Here is a 24,510-nt window from a genome sequence, read left to right as displayed (position 1 = left end):
ATCTCAATCCCCATGTTCTTCTGGCAACTGATGGAGAAATGGGGACAGTAATCTGGTTCAGATAACTACTACCTCTGTTGAAAAGTATCTTCTATTTCAGAGATTTATGCTTGTTCCTTACTTTAATTTGGATAATAAGTTTCTTTCCTTGTTAGAGCAAAACATACACCCATTAGGGTGTACCTGAACACACTGAGAAATTGAGATTTGGTGGAGATCTGAGAAAAGGAAAAAGGAAGGGTTAAGTGTGTGTGTGTGTGTGTGTGTGTGAGAGAGAGAGAGAGAGAGAGAGAGAGAGAGAGAGAATACATGTCATAGTAGAGATAGCTACAACTTAAATGAAAGAATGAGATATTTTGAGAGAATGTAGATTCTACAATATAGGAGGAACTGTCAGAGAATGTCAAAGGTCAGTTGTCACTTTGATATTTTATCTAGGCCCTGGGGTCGATAAGAGCTTTGCAAGCCACTGAAAATCAAATTTCCTAGTACTTTTACATGTAATGTCCTCATTAACAGAATTTGTTCTAAATTGTTTTGTATGGGCAAAACCTCAGAATACACAATATGACAGAGACTGCATTTTACCAAATAAAATAGTCAAAATGTTCTTGACAAGATGGAAATTATCAAATAGCTATAGTTGATTGGTTTTAAGTGAACGCCTTGTACGGTATGAATTAATATTTATACTTTTTGTGGTTCCAGACAACTGTAAAAAATCTGTGTACTTGTTATTAGCCATGGACTGACTTTCCTTATGACCTCATCTTTATATTCAGACTAAAATTCCCCAGTTATGACTTACAGAAATGCTTTTCTTATTTGCTGTGTCCTTCTTGGTCCTTATTTCAATAACAAATATTAACTAGACACATACATGCCTTAGGGAATATACAAAGTGCTAAACATGCAATAGTAACACAAAGTAATATCTTTCCAAAATATATAGCATGAGGAAGTCAGGATTAAACCCTAGGTTACTCTAGCCTATGTTATCTAAAAGCCATTGTGATAGACCTGAAAATAAATAGGAAATACTGTGAAAACAATGAGAAACAAATTCATTAAAAATTTTATTTTGAATTACACATTAATAACATGAGGACATTTCATTGTGATGATTCCATACATGAGTACAGTGTACCTTGATCAAGTTCACCACTTCCATTATATTTTCATTTTCTTTCTTTCTCTTCCTGCTCTGGGAAACAAAGTTAATCCTGACAAGAGTGAGGGACAAGGCAAGGCACTGATGGTCCTGGCAGGAGGGAAAACATGGATACAGACTCTACTGTACTTTTTAACTTTTAATTTTGAGATAACTATAGAGTCACAAAATGTGGCAATGGTAGTATATAGAACTCTTGATTAGTCTACCCTACTGGTGGCATCTGGTATAACTGACTGTAAGATATAAAACAAAATTGACATTGGTATTATACTGGTAAGTAGACTATGGTCCTTATTCTATTTCCACATTTTTTTACATGAAAACAGGTATGTAATTCTATGAAATTTGTTTCATGAGAATATTCATATAACAACCACTACCACAGTCAGGGTACAGAACTGTCCCATCACACAGGTCTTCTTTCATGTTTATTCTTTAGAGTCACAACTGTCCCTATACCCTGGTAACCACTAATCTATTCTCTGTCTTTACAGTTGTGTAAATTCAAGAATGTTACTTAAGTAGAATTATCCAGTATGCAACTTTAGAGACTGACTTTTTTCACTAAGCATGAGGTTCTTAAAACCCATCCAGGTTGTTGTATGCTATCAGTAGTTTGTTTCTTTTTATTGCTAAGTAGTATTTCATCCGATAGACACATCAGAATTGAACCACTCATCCACTGAAGGACATTTGCCTTACTTTTAGTTTAGGGATATTACAAATAAAGCTAGGATAAACATTTGTGTGCATTTTAAGAAATGAGAAAAAGGCAATTCTGGCTCACAAAATGAGGTTTGTTGGGGTCCTAATTATGCAAAATCACAAATCATTTCTGAATGTAAAGGTCCAAAAATGAATGAATAAATAAGTAAGAGAAAATTGAGTGTAAACACAAAGTGTTGTAAGGTCTCTGATTTTTTGATGTTATATCAGATATCCAGATGGCTGTCTTTTATTTTTCATCTTTAATCTGTTTGCAGATGATGTGTTGGTAACATTTGAATACTAGTTTACAGATGGATTGGGGGTACACTTTACTTGAGATAGCTCATTAAAATGTAATTTTACAAACAGGATTATAAAAACTTTTCTGTCCTCTGTTCACTTAGAAAAGAACTTATATTTAGCATATGAATTTTATGAGAAGCAGCAAATCTAAAATAATCAGTTCAAATCCTGCAATATAAATAAGGTTTTGCCTATTGGTGTGTTGATTAAGAATGCTGAAAAACAAACTGAGAAAGCATGAATATACTGAGTTTTCTTTAAATTAGCAGGCATGGCTTTACCAGCTTGCAGAATTCTGACCAAGTAAAAGGTCTGCCACTAGATGCAAAATGAGAGAGGGAAAATCACCAAGGAGAATTTTGAATCAAATCAGCCTTGTCTGATTTAACACAATTTACTACTGCAGTTGTTTTTAGAAGGTATTATGCTCATGGAACCTCATGGGCTTCAGCTTATGCTTTTCCTGTCTCTACAATGCCACCTCACCAACCTGAATTCTACAACCCTTCAAGGTATAGTCTGGGATTTGTCCTTTTATAAAGGTTGTCATCACACTGATATCACTGATTTCACTTCCTGTAATAGTACTAGGATCACATAGCTTAATTCTTAATATGAGACAAGTTATTGCATGTATTAATCATATATGCATAACCAAATTTAAACCACTTAAATGTAAAAGAAAAATAACAAAATATTAAGCTTGGAAAGTGGGAGAGGGTGGGAGGGTTGAAAGACCCCTAATGCAATTACATGTGTGATCTATTTCAAAAGTCTTCAATACAATGGTAATATTGCTGAGCATTTGAATGGTGAGATGAAATGTGCATACTGATATATTCTTGACAGGAATTTTATTTGAGATCAGTTTTTTTGGAAACCCATTCTCCAAAAAATGTTTTTCTATGTTTTATATGTATATAAAAAGTTTTTTATATACATAAGCCCAATAAACCTACTTATAAGATAATCACTAGATGGGAGGCTGAAGCAGGAAGATCATGAGTTCTAGGACAGCCTGGGCTACACATAGTGATACCTTTATTCAGAAATCTAAAAATAAAATAAAAGTATAATAAGATAATCATTAGAGATCTAGACAAAAGGTGACATAAAAATATTCATTGAAACATTATTTATGATATGGAAGATGGAAATAAACTTAAAGTAAATTTGATAAATCTTTTTGTAGGCATTAAGAATTAAAGGAATATTTCATGACACCAGTGAACTCTTATGCTATATAAAAAAATGTAAATCAGAGGACACACAGTCATGTATCCCCTGTGCAAATCTTACAGAATCCTGGATCCTAATCACAGCCATTTCTATGCCTCCTTCCTTCTTGCTTCTGTCAGTATTTTGAAAATAAACCATTTGCATCCAAGAATGTTTCAGATTGATATGGAAATTGATATTCTAATTTCCAACTCTAATATACACCTATGATTAATTTCAAATAATGAGAACAAAATGCACTTAATTCTAAATGCATTCAAGGCTAAAAACTAGAAAAAAATCAGATTAATACATTGCCAGTTATTTGTTATATATCACTTTTTACTGTTCTACTTAGGAAAGATTTCCACTGGTAAAAAGACAAATTGTACCATGGTCTACATTTTATTTTATATAAACCACATTACTTTTGCATGTTGCTTTGGAAATAATAATGTACTTATAGTTGTTACAGTTCTTGTTCTGCCTGGATATTGTCATGTCATACCGAAAAGTCTGTTTTAGCTTTCCGAATCTTAGTCTCTGTATCTGAGAAATGAGCGTAGCAGTTTGTCATCCTCTGAGGATTATTTATGTGTGCCTATGTGTATGGAGTTCATAAGTTTTTAATAATAGATGAGAAATTTGAAGCATATCACCTCTAATGACTCTTAAAGATAGAAAAATTTTTGACTATGTGATTTCATGACATCTATTTTATCTCCTGCTATATTGCTCATTCTTTTGTAACTGATGACCTGTCTTCTGATGAATTCCCTCTAGGTTGCCTTAATGAGCACAAATGCTTATAGATAAAATGAGATCCTATCAGACTGCCAAAATGTTTTCTTGAAGAATGCAGAAAAATAGAAGGACAATTCCATTTGCCCCAGAACTAAGTTTTGTTCTACCATGTTTGGGGAGCAAAACAGAAACAAGGATGCATACATACTACTTTGACGGATGACTGAAAACACAATTCTCTTACTCTATAAAATGCTATGACAGGTGATGTTAAGTGAATGCCATATTCTGATTCTTAGAATTGGGAGTTGTATTAAAAACTAATAAAGACAAACTGACATTACACTTTGGAGATTATATTGCCTCAGAAAATTGTAGCTATTTTTCTAAAATACATGGAGCTGTCAACAAGAAGCAAAAATTTGTATTTGGAGGAGGGCTATTCTATGGGCAGACTGAGGGTAAAGTTTGAATAGAGACAGCTCTTTAAAAAAAAATATGTATGTCAAAGAAATAGCTATGCAATGAGATCAAGAATCTGAAGGATATAATGCATAATATGCTTAACTTATGTAGGAAAAATTCAAGAGGTATAGCTTGCTTGAATAGATGCATATCCCCTTTGTTAAAAAGTTGATATAGAACATCCGAAATTCCCTATTACAATTTAAGGGATGATTGACCTGCCAAAAGATTCACCACAGTATCAACTACACACTCCACGTATTTTCTTTAATTCATTAGTGGTAAATTTTATTGATGGCCTTAATCATTTCTTTGTCAAGTTTCCTATCATTTTGCATATAGCATGAAAATATACAAAAATTGAAATATTCTAGCCATTTGCATTACTATAAAAAACAAAAGTATCACCATTAAATATTTTGGTTTAATGGGCCTGGTGTTCTACTATCTATTTATGTTAACTCACTCTTAATATGTCAAATGAAACTCAAAAATCTGTTGAGTTCCAAATGCAGAACTATTAACTTTATGGCCTAATACCTGATTATATTTAACTATGCTTCTAAGAGTATATACATTGCACACATTAGATTGGCTGACTGACTCATTCCATCATTCTAGTAGAACTGAAGTTCAACTTGCCAAATATGATAATATCCTGGAGGAGGGAAAGAGAGAGGAATGAAACAACAGAAGATGTTAGAAGGCTTTGTAAATTTATGTGCTTCACTTGGGATCCTAACCAAAACATTTCAATGCCTCCAGTATCTGCTTACCAGTTAAGAGAAACTAAAAGTGTAAAGAAGGCATTTTCAATGATTTCTCTTGCACTGACAAACCTATGCAAGAATTAACAGAGAGCTAAAACAACATGTCTGGTTACCAGGAAGAGTCTGTCATGTGGGCTCTGAAGTGATATAATCTTTAGGGAGCAGTTCTAAGACTATTTCCCAAAGGCCAGCTTTTGAGGTAATGACATTCTTAATCTGAGAAAAAGGGCACAGATAGGCTTACATTCATGGCTGTCTAGAATACTGCTGACCAGTTCACTCAACAGAACTGGCAACTTACTCCTAAGATAAAAGTTCTTGATATCTTTCCAAGGTGGAGGAAGGGTGCTGAGTGACACACATAAATATTCAAGAGCAGGAAGAGAGCGCTCAGAAGGCAGTGGTGTATTCATGAAGTTTATGGGAGAGGTTCTAGTTATAAGACCTTAGGTTGCATTCTGGAGAGTTTGTTCACCATCAAACAAATGGTGAGAGTTCCCCACCCCCATTCCTCAAAGGGAAGAAACTTGAATATCCTAACACATAAATGGTAACACTTTGGAAGACAGTGTAGTCTTAGAGGTGGACCACTGTACCGGATTACTGCATATGTTCTTTTACATATGTTCTACTACTGGCTTCGTGTGAGATTTTGAGAAAATTTATTGAAAATATTCTAATGGGAATATCAACTTCCATTACTTTATTTCTAAATATTCTGTGAGTATCTATTATATTTCAAATATTTATTGAAATAATTGTTGATTTATTTTTTGCACATAGGAGAGTACGTGGAGTTTCCTAGAAGAAATATGTATACTGAGGAATATATTCCTCAGAAGAAAAGTGCAAATAAATTACATTAAAAATTTATCTATCCATGTATATCACCCTATACCAAGATTAACTCAAAATGGATCAAGGATCTTAATATCAGACCACAAACTCTTAAGTTGATACAAGAAAGAGTAGGAAATACTCTGGAGTTAGTAGGTATAGGTAAGAACTTTCTCAATGAAACCCCAGCAGCACAGCAACTAAGAGATAGCATAGATAAATGGGAGCTCATAAAGCTAAAAAGCTTCTGTTCATCAAAAGAAATGGTCTCTAAACTGAAGAGAACACCCACAGAGTGGGAGAAAATATTTGCCAATTATACATCAGACAAAGGACTGATAACCAGAATATACAGGGAACTTAAAAAACTAAATTCTCCCAAAACTAATGAACCAATAAAGAAATGGGCACGTGAACTAAACAGAACTTTCTCAAAAGAAGAAATTCAAATGGCCAGAAAACACATGAAAAAATGCTCACCATCTCTAGCAATAAAGGAAATGCAAATTAAAACCATGCTAAGATTCCACCTCACCCCTGTTAGAATAGCCATCATCAGCAACACCACCAACAACAGGTGTTGGCGAGGATGTGGGGAAAAAGGAACCCTCTTACACTGTTGGTGGGAATGTAGACTAGTACAACCACTCTGGAAAAAAATTTGGAGGCTACTTAAAAAGCTAGACATCGATCTACCATTTGATCCAGCAATACCACTCTTGGGGATATACCCAAAAGACTGTTACTCCAGAGGCACCTGCACATCCATGTTTATTGCGGCACTATTCACAATAGCCAAGTTATGGAAACAGCCAAGATGCCCCAGCACTGACGAATGGATTAAGAAAATGTGGTATCTATACACAATGGAATTTTATGCAGCCATGAAGAAGAACGAAATGTTATCATTCGCTGGTAAATGGATGGAATTGGAGAACATCATTCTGAGTGAGGTTAGCCTGGCTCAAAAAACCAAAAATCGTATGTTCTCCCTCATATGTGGACATTAGATCAAGGGCAAACACAACAAGGGGATTGGACTATGAGCACATGATAAAAGCGAGAGCACACAAGGGAGGGGTGAGGATAGGTAAGACACCTAAAAAACTAGCTAGCATTTGTTGCCCTTAACACAGAGAAACTAAAGCAGATACCTTAAAAGCAACTGAGGCCAATAGGAAAAGGGGACCAGGAACTAGAGAAAAGGTTAGATCAAAAAGAATTAACCTAGAAGGTAACACACACGCACAGGAAATCAATGTGAGTCAATGCCCTGTATAGCTATCCTTATCTCAACCAGCAAAACCCCTTGTTCCTTCCTATTATTGCTTATACTCTCTCTACAACAAAATTAGAGATAAGGGCAAAATAGTTTCTGCTGGGTATTGAGGGGGGGGAGCGGGAGGGGGAGGAGTGGGTGGTAAGGGAGGGGGCGGGGGCAGGGGGGAGAAATGAACCAAGCCTTGTATGCACATATGAATAATAAAAGAAAAAGGAAAAAAAATTATCTATTTGAAAGATATAATTGGGCAATTTCTAAGCACTGATTAGCATTTTTCTAATATATTTTTTTCAGAATCACTATCTCAAAACTACATGATAATAAATTATCTCAATAGCTGCTTATTCTATTTGATTTAATGAAACAATTAAAATTTGAAGAGGAAAAGTAATATAATGTGCACTATGTCCTTTCATGTTTTTAAAGAAATCAGTATAAATTGTCAGCATTACATGTATGTGGAATGCATATTTATGGACAGATTTCCTGAAAAAAGGAAATATAATGTATAAAAGTCAGTTTTCTAAGTAGATGGTATTAATACCTGTGCCATCATTAATGGAATGAATTAATGGAATGGTCATTATCTTATTTTTATTTAATATAATGTAATCATAATTACCAGCCACCAATTTCTGCATTTTAGCTTTTTTCACTAAAAATTAATGTTTTACATGCATTAAGCTTTAGTAATTAGTAATTTCATGATTTTATCATCTTAATGAAGTAAGTATAAAAACACTACACTTTCAAAACTATACTATTTATAAAAAAGGTAATTTAAAATTATTTCTAATTGTTATAAATTCAAATGTTTTCAGTGAAAATTTGGATTAAAATGTGCTAATAAAGCTTTTTCTCCTGTCTAATTTAAAGAAGAAACAATGATTATATATTTCACTCATTTTGACAATGGTTCTCACATGTTTCTCCATTTCTCTCTAACTATGGAAAAATGACTGACTTAATAAATTGAATTTTAAATGATCCTAATGGAGCATTTACATAACCTTAAATTGATTATAACAGGGCCAAAAAGTAATTAAAGCTTCATAAATGCACAGTGACATCATCTATTCAGCTATTTACATTTGTGTAGTTCAAAGTAAGAAGTCCTGGGAAAGACCTAATTAATATGAGAAGAGCAGATAGAAAGAATAAAAGAAAACAGGTTTAGGGAAAGAAATTCATCCTAGTAGATAAATGATACAAGAGTAGCTTTAAGAATAATTTTCCCCAGAAGACATAAAAATATGAGAAATATGTTTATAAAATATTTGACAAAAGCAATTCTCTTTTAATAGTAACAATAGCAACACAATAACTATAAAACAACAACAGATATCATCATATCAAAACTGACAATTAACTCATTTAGCATGCAGAGAAGCAAATGTTTTTACAAGTTATACATGAAATTAATTTGTAAAATAATTTTTTAAAGATATTTTCAGGTGTGAATGTAGCTTGGTTTTAGAGCTTTTGCCTAGCATGCAAAAAATTTAAAAATTAAAAAAAAATTTTAAATAATAGAAAATAATAGAAAGTCTTAATTTTCTTTAGAGGAAATAAGGAGGGAAGAAAGAAAAGAGGAATGGAATGGAGGAAGCAAGGAAGGGAGGAAGAGAAAAATAAAGGATGAAAAAAAGACAACCATATAACTCTAGAAGAGGGAATGAATGCACTATGTTTTTTATTCTTATTCAATCAGTATTATTAAAAACAAATTCTTTTTGATCCTACACACAATCTCCTAATGGGCATTTCTTCTCAGCCCTCTCACAATCACTTCAAACTCAACATTTTCCAAACCTGGTTCGTCAGCTCTCCGTAACCTCCTTGCCTTTTCGTATTTCCTATGCAAGCATATCTCCCAGATCTACCATGCTCTCTGTTTCTGATCTTTTATTTCTCAGAGTAACTCAGCTAACTCTGACCCATGCCTCTAGTAAAATAATATCCATCAAGGCACAGACAAAATTAGCTTCCATTTGATTCACTCCCCTCTTCTCTGAAAGTAGTCATAGTAATAAATAAAAGAATGTGAATGAATTTTAAAATAAATACTATAAAAACAAACAAAAGCAAGGACTCATGTCCTATCAGATAAAACCTAGACTCCTTAGTTTGTAAGAACTTAGTTTCTACCTTCTTCATTTAGTCTCTATTTGACAGCTCTCTCTCTCTCTCTCTCTCTCTCTCTCTCTCTCTCTCTCTCATTCCTTCTCCTACTTTCCCCCGCCCCCTACCCCACGGTGTTTTTCATGCAAGTTTCCAATTCTCCAGGTACAGGGAACTTCTTATTTTTCCCCAAACACAATACAGGCATAATTCCGAGGTATTGTGGGTTTAGTCCAGACCACTGCAAAAAAGTGAATATTGTAATATAATGAGTTGCATGAATTGTTTTGGTTTTGCATTACTTATTTAAAAGTTTTTTTATACTATACTGCACTGTATTAAATACACGATAGCATTATGTCTAAAAATATACATAATTTTCTTTAAAAATACCTCATTGCTAAAAATGCAAACAATCATCCAAACCTTCAGTGAACTGTAATCATTTTGCTGGTGGAGATTCTGGCTTCATGTTGGTGACTGCTGACCGCTCTAATGGTTGCTGAGGTTGGGGTTGATGTGGTAATTTCTTAAAATATAACAATAAAGTTTGCTGCAGCAATTAACTCCTTTCCTTTCATGAAAGACTTCTCTATGTTGTAATAATATTAGATAGCATTCAACTCACAGTAGAACTTTTTTCAAAATTGGGCTTAATTCTCTCAAACCTTCCCTCTGCTTATCACTAAGATCACATGATATTATAAATCCTTTATTGTCATTTCAACAATATTCAAAGCATCTTCACTTTGAGTCTACTCCACCTTAAGAAGATTTCTTTGCTCATTTCTAAGAAGCAGCTCCTTATTTGCTGAAGTTTTATCATGAAATTACAGCAATTGCATCACATTTTCATGCTCCACTTCTAATTCTAGTCCTCTTTGTATGTCTACCACATCTGCAGCTACTTCTTCCCCTGAAGTATTCTATGAGGGTTAGAATCAACTTTTTCCAAACTCCTATTGATGTTGGCCCTTTGACTTCCTCCCATGAATCATAAATGTTCTTCATGACATCCAGAATGGTGAGTCCTTTCTAGAAGGTTTTTCAATTTACTTTGCCCAGATTCAGTAAAGAAATCACCATCTATCACGGCTATAGCCTTAGGAAATATAGTTCTTAAATAATAAGACTTGAAAGTTGAAATTATTCCTTGATCTGTGGACTGCAGAAAGGATTCTGTTAACAGGCATGAAAATGACATTCATCTTATTGTACATCACTGGAGCTTCTGGTTGACCAGGTGCATTGTCAATAAGCAGTAATATTTGAAAGGGAGCTTTTGCTAAGGAGTAGGTTTCAACAGTGGGCTTAAAATATTTGGTAAACCATGTTATAAGCTATTGGAATATTATCCATACTTTGTTGTTTTATTTGCAGAGCAAAGACAGAGTAGGTTCAGTAAAATTTTTAGGAGAACTGGGATTTTCAGCATGGTAAATGAGCATAGGATTTACCTCAAAGTTACCAGCTGTATTAGCCCCCAACAAGACACTTATCCTGCTTTGAAGCAGCCATTGCCTTCTCTTCTTTAGCTATGAAAGTCTTAGATGGTGTCTTTCCCTAAAATTTTACCTGCAAATATGTACTTTGCTGTGGCTACCTTTATCACTTATCTTAGCTACATTGCTGCAGCTTCTATATCAGGACTGATGTTTCACCTTGTACCTCTATGTTATACAGATGGCTTTTTTTTCCTTAAACTTCATGAGCCAGTCTCTGCTAGCTTCAAACTTTTCTTCTGCAGCTTCCTCATCTCTCTCAGATTTCACAGAACTGAAGGGAAGTGGGGCCCTGCTGTGGTTTAGACTTTGGCTTAAGGAAAAGATGTGTCTGGTTTCATCAACCATGAAACTTTCTCTATAGCAGCAATGAGGCTGTTTTGCTTTCTTATCATTCATGTCTTCATTGGAGTAGCACTTTTAATGTCCTTCTGGAGTTTTTTTGTATATACAACTTTGCTAACTGAAGCAAGAGGCCTACTTTTCAGCCTGTCTTGGCTTTTGACTTGTCTTTCTCACTAAGCTTAATCATTTCTAGTTTTTGACTTAAAGTGAGAGTGTGTTACCTTCTTTTCACTTGAACACTTAGAAAACTTTTGTAGAGTTATTAATTGGCCTAATTTCATTATTGCTATAACTCAGGGAATAAGTAGGTCCAAGAAGAGAGAGGAATGGGATGGCTAGGTAGTGGAAGAGTCAGAACAGATAACATTTGTACATTGTCTGTCTCACAAGGGTGTAGTTCATAGCACCCCAAAACAATCATAGTAAGATCAATGACCACAGATCACAAATCATCATAATAGATATAATAACAATGGAAAACTTTGAAACATTGTAAGACTTATCAGTGGGGTACAGGTACATAAAATGAGCAATGGTGCCAATAGACTTGCTTGATAAAGAGTTGCCATAAACTTCAATTTATTTGAAAAATACTCTATCTCTAAAGTGCAATAAAGCAAAAGCAAAATAAAATGAGATATGTCTATATAACATTTGTAAAGTCTATTTTTTTTCCTGTTGTCTATGCCACTTTTCTTTGCTTAATGGAGTGTTACTGATTCTTCAGGATTCTTCTCAGGGTATCATCATAACCACTATGCAAACTTAGTCTCTGCTTAATATAACATAGTTATTTTATTATTTGAAAACCTATTTGTTTCTTTTGCTGGAACTGGTGCTGCTTCAATAGCCAGGAACTGTGTTCTGGAATAGTACTTTATCAGTCTTCTTATTTACTAAACACCAGACTTCTCTGCAGTCTTCCAGTGAAAGTGATGAATGTGACAATATTGCTTACAAAGTTTGTTTACAGATTTCCATAAACTAACTTCATTAATGTTGTATTATTATTTTATATGGTACTATGTTCTGAGGGTTTGTGTCCCTCCAAATTCATATGCTAAAATTATAATCCTCAAGTTAATGGTAGTAGAAGGTAATGACTTTTTGAAGTGATGGTTATGAAAGTAGAGATCCCTTACTCCTTCTACCATGTGAAGACACATAAGGTGCTGCCTACGAACTAGGAACCTGGTTTACCAGACACCAAATATGCCAGTACCTTGATCTTGGACTTCCAAGCCTACAGAAACATGAGAAGTAAAATATTGTTAATAAGCCACCAGGTGTGTGATATTTTGTTATATAGCAGCTTGAGCAGGCCAAGACATAGATATAGTTTCAAATTTAAGCTTTAGTATTTCAGTCTTCTGGGGAAAGGTCATTAAAACATTTATTCCAATGATTCATCAGAGGTGGAAGAACTTATATAACATCATGGAGATTACCTTTTCTGGGGATTCTCAACCTCTTTTTCTCTTGCAGCACACCTGAGTGTGCACACACTTTTGTGCCATACACTTCCTGTGGCTACCACACACAAATATGATACAAAATTTAGGGTCAGACAACTTTTTTCCACATTGTAATTAGTTGTTTGAGGCTTATGTAGACTTAAGGCAAGATGTTTAACCGGGAATTTCAGACAATAAGAGAATGTTGACTATCTTCAGTGTGAAGGTGCCTGCATTTGTGACAACTACTTTGAACTAAGAGAATAGCAACTAGGTTAGTGCCCACAAATATACATGGGAAATGGTTGGTGCTCTGTTTATAAAAGCAAACTTATAAATCACAAATAATTTCTTAAAGGAGACTGTTTATTCACAAAACATAACAATGTGATAGCTCAAGAATGCCTGAGTGTTTTTCTGCATCACACCCTGTAGACAGTGGGAATTTTTACAAAGGATAAAGATTTTGTAATCAATTTTCTTGGCAGACAAACCTACCTTGTGTTATCTAGCCAGGAAAAGATAAAAGCATGAATGAGCAATAAGCAAGGCAGTCTACCTATTTATTTCAATTAAACTTCTTAATCTTTTAATGAGACTTTGAAAATGAAACACACATCTGAAAAAAAAAACCATATATACACAGTGACAAAATGCAACTTTTAACTGATGCTCATGGGTTAGATTTTTAGGTCAGAATAGAAGTCCAAGAAGTACCAGTAAAATGAATTGCTTGCTATGAATTTAAAGAGGAAAAACTGGATGCACACTTTTGTATCAGAACCAACTTGCAATTGTGATTAAAACAAAACAAAGCACTGTTAGAAATCACTGGCTTTGTTGAGAAATAATTTCTGAGTTGTCATAGGCATGCAACCAATATTCTTCCAGTGAATAGCTCCACCCCCAAGCAACCTTGATGAACCATGCAAGATCAAGGCCAGATTGTAATCCCTTGAAGCATTGATAAGCACACTCTGGTTAAAGGACACAAATTACCCTTGGAATCATAATGCAGGTACTACACTGGATGTAAGAATAATGTGATTCAAACTAATTTAGGACTGTGCCAAGCAGGAAGAGAAAGTCCTTTGGGCATTGAAGAAGAACATTTAGACAAAGCAAAACAAGAAGGGGAATTTGTGGTTAGCAGGAAGCTGTTACTCATTTATATTTTATTGAAGACTTAAAATGTTGGGCAAAGGAGTCTGTCTATAGCAAACAGAGAAAGAAATTTGAAATGTGTTTGTTTCAGAACTGAAATAACCAACTACAAGAAAAAAGCATCAAGAAAACTGAAAAGGTGCTTGTTCTCTTTAGGATCAGAAATCTCAATATGGTTTTCTCTTGTGTCTCACTGTGATGTCTCACATGACTTACCACTCTTCTATGTTAATCGAGTGACTACCTTCCAATTATACAGATTGCTATGAAAAATCATGAGACATCACATTTTACTAAATATTATTGATCTAAGAAAAGCAATTGAATAATGGAAGGGGTCCATTTTTTTTATTCTGTACTCCCTCTAGCAATACTGAATGAATATACTGGTGAGAGATGGAAGAATGAATTGATTTTTACGTTTCAAATATCTGTATAATCTCAGTTATATACATACTAATTTGTTAATGAACTCATAAGTAATATTTTAATTGCCTTTATCCCTATAGTACAGTGCTAGAAATGCTTTAGGATTTGTTTAATAAATGCCAGTACTTCCTTTTAGGAGTTTATTATTAGAGACTAATGACAATGCAAAGAAATACATAAAACAAGAGACAACTTCATAAAACACAAATACAATTATGTTAAAAAATACATGTTTTTGGTTCACTACAATGTGAAAAATATATGTGTATAATGAAAGGATAAAAGAAAATAACTTATCTCTTATGTATATCTCTTATCTCTTATTATAATGAAGTAACTTGGTACTCGTAAGTGTATTGAACAATTCTTTAGTACATGTAAAAAGTGAAGGTCTATCTATCTGTCTGTCTATCTATCTATCCATCCATCCATCTGAAAGGGGAATGTGTAAAATGAAACAATCGTATTAAGTGAGTTAGTAAGGAGACACCTGATTGTGGTACATTCAGAAACATGATTAAGACAAGAAGAAGAGAGAAAATGGTTAGTAAGGCATCTAAAAATTTAGAAAGAGTACAATTGAATGAGAGAGTATAGTATATAATTCATATAGCAAATTTTAAAAATTATATGGCCTCAGGGAAGTCTGGTATGCACAAAGTAACAGATTAAGAAGATAACTTTGGGCCAGGCGTGGTGGTTCATGCTATAATCCCAGCAATCAGGAAGCTGGGACAGGAGGAGTTTGAGTTTGTGTCCAGTCTGAGCTACATAGTGATACCCTACATAAAAAAGAAGAAAAAAAAAAAATCCTTAGCTGAAGAACTGAAGACTTATAAGAAAGAAACCTTGTAACATGAGATCTTGAGAGATTCACATCCAAACAGGACATGAAAGAGTATATACAAATGATGAGAAAAAATTAAGTTTATAGAGTATTAATTTTTATTTTTCATTGAAATAATAAATTGTTACACTTTTGATTGTATCACCTCTGAGACAGTAAGATTTTGCAATTGAAATGACAAAAATAAACAGATAGTAGAACAGCTAATCCACTTGTACTACCTTAATGATCAAATTGAGAAACAATGCACAAAATTCATTTGTTTGTGCAGCCATCATTCAACAAATATTAATTGGCTGCTCTTTGCAGTGCATCAGGGCAAGTAGTTACTATACAAAATGCCAATTGAATACAGAGTACTTTTAAAAATTTATCCTGCACAGATATTGCAGAAACCTATTGGAAGTGTTGAAAAGAAAGCAAATCAGATTCAGAAAATGTCATGACTAAAAAAGCAGATTTAATTGGGAACTGGAAATAGAAATAGAAAACCAACCGAGTCAGTGAGGAGTTTTATTTGGGAGCTTCATTATTCTCTGATGAGTAGATGCTAGGTGTGGAAAAAGTTAAAGGAAGATTGTAAATTTCTGTTTCATATGAATTGGTTGTGTAACTTGTCTTCTAGCTAGGTTCAGGACTGGAGTGAATATAGCAGTTAACTTACTAGATATATGTATTGATTCAACAAACAAACTTTGTTTGATCCCTTCTTATAATTTTGCAAGCACTGTCTGGGAATTGAGGTTCTAATATAAACAAAGCATGACCTCTCTATTAGCCAGGCAGCTACACATGAAATAGATAAATGGCAAAGCAATGGGGGAAGCCCCATGGAAAGCGGGAGGGAGGGGATGTGTGGTGAAGGGTCTCTAAAGTAGATGAGGTGAGAGGCAGACTAAATGAGGAAAGAGGCTCAGAAGCCAAGAAAAGAGAGTTGTGTAATTGGTTATCAGCAGTGTCAAATTCTGTACATAGGTCAAGGAGCATCATGATGGAGAAGTGCCATTTCGTTTTGGCAGGGAGTGTGTTACTGGAGACCTTGGCAAGGCTAGCTTCTGGGAAGTGGCGTGGGTTAGAGCTGGACTGGATCAGGTTCAGGAGATTTTCACTGAGGATCTAAATGCCTCTAGTGCACTCTAGGAGTTGGGAGAAGAAGGGGAGGGAAACAGTTGTTAGAGGGTGTGCTTATTTCTTGAGGCCCAGGATATGTGAGACTTAGCAGGAACCCTCAAACACAGATTTTTTTTTAGCGCTATTTTGTGAAAAATCTAGCTTTCACTAGCAATAAGGAAGTAGTATTAACATATTGAAGCCTTTGTTGGGCTTGTTTGTTCTATCAGCAATGAGTCACTGTAACACTGACCCTGCCTTTGAAGTCAGCAAATTCTATTTAGGGAGCGTTGGTGATTGTGCGGAAATTGTTGAAAATGTTGACAAAAACATTTACTTTCCCTGTTATGCTAAACACCTGTGTGTACTAGTTTTGACTGCTGACTTTTAGCTCTGGAGCAGGCAAGGCTATGTCTGAGTCAAAGAAAAGGGAAGTCTGGAAAGAGCCAAATGTTCATGACACAGGAAGAAGTTATAATACTTTCTATTTTGGTTTCTTCTCATCTGAAGAGAGTTTTTAAGAGAAAAGTGGTTCTGCAAATGCCAACCTCAATTAAAATGCTAAATACAAGTTGCAGTTTTCCCACCTCTGCCAGAAGGAATATGTCCAACACGATCAGCCACCTGTTTCCCTCGATAAGAGCTCAAGACTGCTGCCTCTTCCAGCGTGCTCCTCACTGACACTAAATATCAGTGCGACGATGAATCAAAAGTCATCAGCCACAGAACTTTATTTGCAAAGAAATGACACTTGGTAAGGTCATCTCTTTGTGAGAGGACACTACAGACATTAAAGTGGACAAATGTATTAGACATTTTCTCAAGCTGAAATTAGGCATGAGAAAAATATGTGGAAGGAGTTTGGAAGTATTTCCAACTTGATCAAATATACATGCCAGCATGCTGGTTGAAGATATTGGAGCAGGGAGTAATGGCACATGGTGTGTGATGACTTAGTTCGACCCAGTGAAGGTCACAGAACTAGAAATTTAAGAATCAATTACGAAACAGGTTGAAGTTGCAGTCTATAAAAGAGTGGGTTTGGAGTCAGTATGATCTAGGTTCTAATGATAGCTGCACCATTTATTAGCTGTGAGACATCAGTCAAATGACTTAAGTTTCTAAGCTGCAGTTTCCTCATCTGTAAAATGCAAATAGTACTAGTGCCTACATCAGTACTGTTTTAAGGATGAAATGACATAGGGTATTCAGGTTAACCAAGAACCAGGCATATAATAAATGTGTCATGAGTAGTAACGACTGTTTCCCTAAATTCAGGCATCCCAGTTTAAGTAGCCACTAAGCGGCCATCTGGGTTACATAGTGAGACCTTCTCTCAAAAACCAAACCAAACCAAACCAAATCATGAGAGTAAATGTGAAAATAAATGTATGAAAGAGCTTGTGAGGAAAATGCTACATTCTTAAAAAAAACAATGGCAGTATCCCTAAGAAAAATAGTGAGCATTACAAAATTTAATCTAATCTAAAAGGATTAAAGTAAGAACATTTTAGTCAGCAAATAGAAACCAGAGAGAAAAATCCTAAAGTCATAGAGGTCTTATTCAATTCTAGAATTTAACAAGATTCTGATTTTGTTAACATTACAAAATAAAATTGTATGTATTAAATATAAAATTAGCTTTATTATACACATGAAGAGTCTCAGTGCTCATGTTCAAATTAGTAGTAAAAATATTATTCTAAGTAGGTTCTGTGGGGACATATTAGCAATATTCAGATAATAATTATTGCCTTTCTCTCCACATACAAAATGCTTTTAGAATAACTCAATGGCTAAAGTTCTTCACCACATTATCTCTTTTAAAGTCCCTAGTTTCTCATTTGGTATGGAGGCCCTACAGCCTTCTCTCCCATCAATCAGACCAACCTTCTGCCAGTTCTTAGACCCCCATAGTTAATGGGAATGGCCTGTTTCACCAACCCCCATCTACATTTTATTATAGTTTCCAGTTTGAGACATGTCATATTGGCTACAAGTAGAACTGAGAGAGAAACATATTAAAATCATAAAGAATAGATAGATGGATAATATTTTAAAATATGCATGGTAAGTTACTAAGGCACTTTGGATCTTAGTGAACCCTGGCTTAAGTTACACCCATAAGAAGAACACAGAAGTGTATCCTCCTAGGAAAAACTAGCTGCTAATATTTTACCAACTACAAAGTATTTTTCTAAGGTGAGAAAGAAAAATGCAAAGGTAATGCAGTGTGGAGAACCTGCCACTCATGTTGGCAATTTGATGGAAATTCCTCTTGATAAGGCCTTTCCTAGCTTTCCCACCACTGACTCCACTGCTTTGCTACTTAGAGACTGTGCCACTTGTGTTCATATATCTTCAGACAAAGGGTCAACCTCCACTGGGGCTACATATCCTGAAGACTTGCACCCTTTTTCTCTGAACCTCCTGGGTGTAAGCCAGATTTCACTCTAAGAGTCCTGAAGTCTGGGAGACAAGGAAGAAGGAAGAGTGTTGGTGGTTGTGCTTTTTGTCTTTGTCAATCTGTAAATCACTCAGCCTTACTTGCAGTTATTCTTTTGCAAAATGGAGGTAATTATAGATACTAGTTTGAAAAGTGCTTTGATATCCTCAGATAAAAGAGGCTCTAAGAGGGCAAAGGATAATTATTATTAGCAGCTGAATGGTTCGTAGGTTTTTCCATATGTGCCTTCCTCCAGAAAAGCTAAATCCATCAAAATAAAACCAGTTTGAGAGAAAAGGTACAATAGAAAATTATTTTAAACAAGGAAAATGACTTCAAAAAGATGAGCCAGATGAAACATAAAAGTGAGATAAAAAATTAAAGCCATGACATGCTTCTAAAGAACTCTCTGCAGTCTTGTCATGAATGAACTTAACATCACACACAAAATTTGTGGTAGTAATAATAGCATCTTGCATTTGTATAATGTCTTCCCCAATAACTTTACAACTCTTTTGTGTGACAAAACGATACTCATTAAATCTTCCAGATGTTATCAGGTTTATTTTTAGGGGCAATGATTGAAGGCTGATTTGCTCCACATCATAGAAAACTAAGAATTACAATCCAGTTTCCAATTTGTCAATACAAATGGAAGAAATTGTAGTATCTGCCAACTCATGATATCCATTAAGAATCTCCTTGTTGAAATCTAGTCAGATAAACAATGCAGATGGAATTTTCAGCATTTTTCTGACTTCTGTCATATCATCATTTAGCAAGTACCCAAAAACAATTATGGGGATGGGATGAGGCTCAAGTGGTAGAATGCCTGCTTATCAAGCACAAGGTCCTGAGTACAAACCCCAGGAGAGCCAAAAAAGAAAAAATTTAAAAAATTATCCATGGTTTCCTAGGCAGTAAATCCTTGCTCAGAGAATATGGACAGGGAAATACAAAAGATTGCATAACATACAGTTCTAATCATAAGACAATTATGATGTAGTTGAGAAGATAAAACACACAAAGGAATTTATGAAGAAAATATCATTTGATACTTTAGTTAGTATTAAGTGTTTTCTTCACTGAAGAGATTTCCATAATTACACTAAAGAAAATAAACTTATTTTCTTTTAAACTGTACCATGTCTATGTTTCTTGCAGCATTTATAAGAAGCACATATCTTATTATGCCTTCTCTTTGGTATCTGAGTTTAAGCGCATCAAAAGTAGGAAACATGTTTTATTTTATCTTAGATTTCATTCAGTAATTCACATTTTCATGGGCATAAAGGAAAAGCTCAACAACATTTGTTGAATGACATACTGATATAATAAATTTTAAATATAGACAATTAACTGTATCACCAGGACAATATGTGTTATAAAATTGCTGAGTGTGTTTTTACTGATAATTAAAATCCATTAGGTTCAACACAAATTTGAAAATAAGCACTCTACTCCTGATATTCTTTTAGTGGTCTAATAGCATTAACAAATTAGTTTATAACCAAACAGTTCTTCATGAATATTTTTTAGTATTCTTTAAAACCTTATGAACATAATTCAGTATTTCTTTCTTCAATAAACACACATAACAAAATCACATAAAAATTAACAAAAGGGTGAATTATTACCCAATTGTCAGGATGCTGTTGTCATCTTTGCAGTACTTGCACCCCTTACTTTTCCTTTCTTTGAGCTCCAGGTAAAGAAGTGAAGGAGTTAACCTAGTGACGTGCTGACACATGGAGAATGAGCCAGTCGTCAGTTATTAAGAGGAGAGAAAGAAGGAGAGAGAGGACGGGACTCAGAAGTTCCACAATGTACTTGGAAGGACAACGAGTATCCTGCTTAATTTCTTCCCTAGGCACAAGTGAAAAAGCCAGCTGCTTATGTACCCTTGAAATAAAGCCAGGGTCAGAAGTGGGGGCAGAGCTTGGGGTAGAATTGCAGGTAGCACTTTTACTTTACTGAAGGCAAGGAGGAGGAAAGATTGGACAATAATTGTCTGTCCTTCTTGGAAAAAGAGTATACAACTTCCATGAATATATGCTATGATGTGTTTATGTTCTTAAATTAAATAATTACATTTTCACTCATTGGGTGCAAAACAATTTATGTTAACATATTGAATATTGACCTAGTCAGAGAAATACAAAGCTAGGTAAGCAGTTCTTTTCACTTTAAGGTGCTCTCAATCTTAGAAAAGCTTATTTAACAAAGACACACAGAACTTTCTCAAAGAACCAGACAAGTAATTTAACTTATTTTTAAATAGATCAGTATGTTATGTACATTTTGCATAAGCTTAGGCGGAACTTGGCTATCTCATTTTTCTCATCAGGCCCTTCCCCTTCTGAGAGAGGGGAAAAAGAAGAGAAAAGAAATTAAGTTTTTTGCCTCATAGGAGGATGCGAAAATACTTTTCTTGAGAGGTTCCACATTTAATTTGGCTATACAGCACCATGCCTTTAACAGTAATACCCCTCACTATTTTCTGATACCTTCCCAAGAAAAGCCATGATGGCCAGGCCATCCAGGGTCAGCCAAGGTCAGCTCCTGTTCCCACTATAGGGAATGAGACACTAGAGCTGGCTTTGCTCAAAAATAGCCCATGTCCATGCTGTGGAATCAGCCTGATATCACCAAGTCCAAAACTTGGTGCCAGAAGTCTTTCTTTCAAAGAGAAAGGACTCCCAGACTTTTAACATTACTGTTATGCAAGTTTTTAATTAGTCATGAGAGCACTTGTAGCCAGGGCTCTGGGATGGTATCATGATGACCAGGGCGGTGCCTCTGGAGGAAGCCAAATGAACAAAAGCACCATATTTAAGAAAGCATTTTCTTTCTGCTTTTTTGTGAAGAGAATCTAAGTAACAAGACCTTGAATACCTACTAGTGTAGGGTCATTTGCTCCAAATCTCTACAACTCACTGTGTGTGACATATCCACCTTCCTTATTTTCCAAGAAGCCGATCATTTTAGCAACTTAATCCAAGTAATGACACATTTGATTGATAGGCAAAAACTTCCATTAGACAGATGGACGTTATACTTTGAGCCTTCTCTGGCACTTCAGAATATGCATCACCATTGGGTAAATGAAGTTTTAATGCAGAAGAAATAAAATTCAGTCAACCATGTGTACAATGCTTATTATTTTCCGGAATCTGTACTCAGTAAAAATCTTATTTTTAAAATACATTTGCTAAACTATTAGTGTGTCATAATAATGATTTATAAATGTTGCCTAATAAATCACATCCTTGGCTTACAGCTAATATCCCTTTTGTTTTTACAGATAGATGTAATGAAAGGCATAGATTAAATTAATGGATTGAAAGTGAACTACAAACCATGGTTACTTCTACTTTGGCAAAGTGAATTATTCATGAAAATTCTACAGGAGACTTACAGTGCCAAAGGTAGACCTCAAGATGATTTTCCTCAGTTTCTGGGACCTGGGAGTAATTATAGTGGGTAGCAATTGCTTTTGGCATCATCCCACTTCATATACCCTGTCCTTTTCCCACCTACTTTTCTGGAATCAAGTATTTAATGATCCTAGCAAAGCCTTATTGCTTTCCAAACTCTTCTCTGCCTCAGCCCACTGGTCTTCTTGCACTAAGGAGCACCAGAGTCCTCAGTTGTTATGTTTACATACATGAGAACATACAAACGTGCACATATACAATATTGAAGACTACTTTTTATTTTTTTCAGTACTGAGGTTTTTTACTCAGAGCCTCACTCTTGCTAGCCAGGAGCTCTCCCACTTGAGTCATCCCCCAGCCCTTTTTTGCATGTTTTTTTCTTTTTTTTTTTGAGATCGTGTCTTGCCTGGTAGGTCTGCACTGTGATCCCTCTATTTGTTTTTCTCCACATTGCTGGAATGACAGGTATACTCCACTGCATCCAGCCATTGGTTGAGATGGGACCTCTTGAAGCTTTTCCCTGGGCTGGCCTCAACCATGATCCTCCTGATCTCCATCTCCCAAATAGCTGGGATTACAGATATGAAACACTGCACCCAACCAGAAAGCTTTTTTAGTATAGTCTTGATACACTTCATACTGAGGAATATGAATGACTGATATGTTTATGACTTTTAAGAAAAGTTTTCAAAAATTGAAATAAAACAATAATGTAATGTGATAGGGACATGGCTTTTAACTTTCTGTCCTCTTGTTTGGGCCCCAGTGTCCCTCTGCCCAACTTCTACCTTCCAAACAATACTGAGAACAACCAGTTAACAAATAGTATTCTGCTTTTAAATAATTTTTTTATCCCTGTTTTTGAAAATATAGTCATATAGATCAAGATCCTGCAGACAACAAGCATTCTTAAAACAATCTCCTATCATACAGTTACAGGAAATACTAAGAATACAACTTCCTGCTCCCTGACTTGTGACTGGCAATATTGTATAGGGGCTTAGGTGAGAGCCTTCAGAATCAAGTTCTGGGGTATGAATTCTGGCTCTATCACTCACTAGCTGTGTGACTCTAGTCAATTTCCTTAACCTTTTTGTAAAATAGGATGCTCATACCTATTATATCATCTGAGGGTTTTAAGGATTTATTGATGTAAGTATACAGTACAGTACATGGCATAAATTAGGTACTCAATCAATGTTAGCTATTGTTGTTATTGCAGGCATTCCCATTATTATATATACTATAATACCATCTAGGCAAGTATTCCTAGATGGTGGGCAGGTTCAGAGCTTCCCTATAGTCACATTCCTCCCTGAGTATCCTGACTTTTAGTACTTATCCCATTTTTCTGTCTTAAGTTATTTGTTTAGCAATATTGAACACTAGGTACTGTTATAGGAGTTGGAAACTGAAGGGAGCTACAAAAATAAGACTCCTATCTTGAAGAAGCCTTCAGTGCAAAAGGGATAAGAAAGAGAAGTAATTTACAAAAGCAATTTTAATGATGACAAGCTATGTGCAAAAACCAGGTGTTATGAAAGTAAGTAAGATTTAAAGGTGGAAAGCCTAACTACCTACCAGGATTAGAAAGGGTCCATCTTGAAGGATGAACAGGAATGAGATGGCCCAGAATTTCAGGTAGTAGAATAGAAAAGAAGTACATGTAAAATTGATGGAGGAATGCAGTTTAGGGGATGGAAGGGAGACAGAGTGCCTGGAGCACAGGAGACTGAGGGTGGTAGTTGGGGAGTGTAGGTTAGGGATTCAGAATTAGGCTGGAGGCAGAGCAGGGACAAGACAGCACAATTGTTCTATATCAGGGCAGAGATTTGGTAATATTTGATGATATTTTTTGCTTTCATAATTAGGGCTAGAGGGTTCTACAGGCATCTAGCGGGTAGAGGCCTAAATATCCAATAATGCAGAGATCAGTCCCCTTAACAAGAAATTATCTGGTTAAAATGGCAGGAGATCTGAGACTGAGGAACCCTGTGGTAGGTAGATCATGCAGGATCTTGATGGGCAGGTTAAATGAATTGTGCTTTATCTTAGTAATAAGAGGTATACACTGGAGGGTTCTAAGAACAGGCGTGGCATGATTATATTTACTTTCTTAAAAACCATCTCTGGTTGCTATTGGGGAAAAGCAGC

This window comes from Castor canadensis, chromosome 5 (assembly GCF_047511655.1).
Source record: "Castor canadensis chromosome 5, mCasCan1.hap1v2, whole genome shotgun sequence".
NCBI classification, from domain to species: Eukaryota; Metazoa; Chordata; class Mammalia; order Rodentia; family Castoridae; genus Castor; species Castor canadensis.
This window is presented reverse-complemented; position numbering follows the sequence as displayed.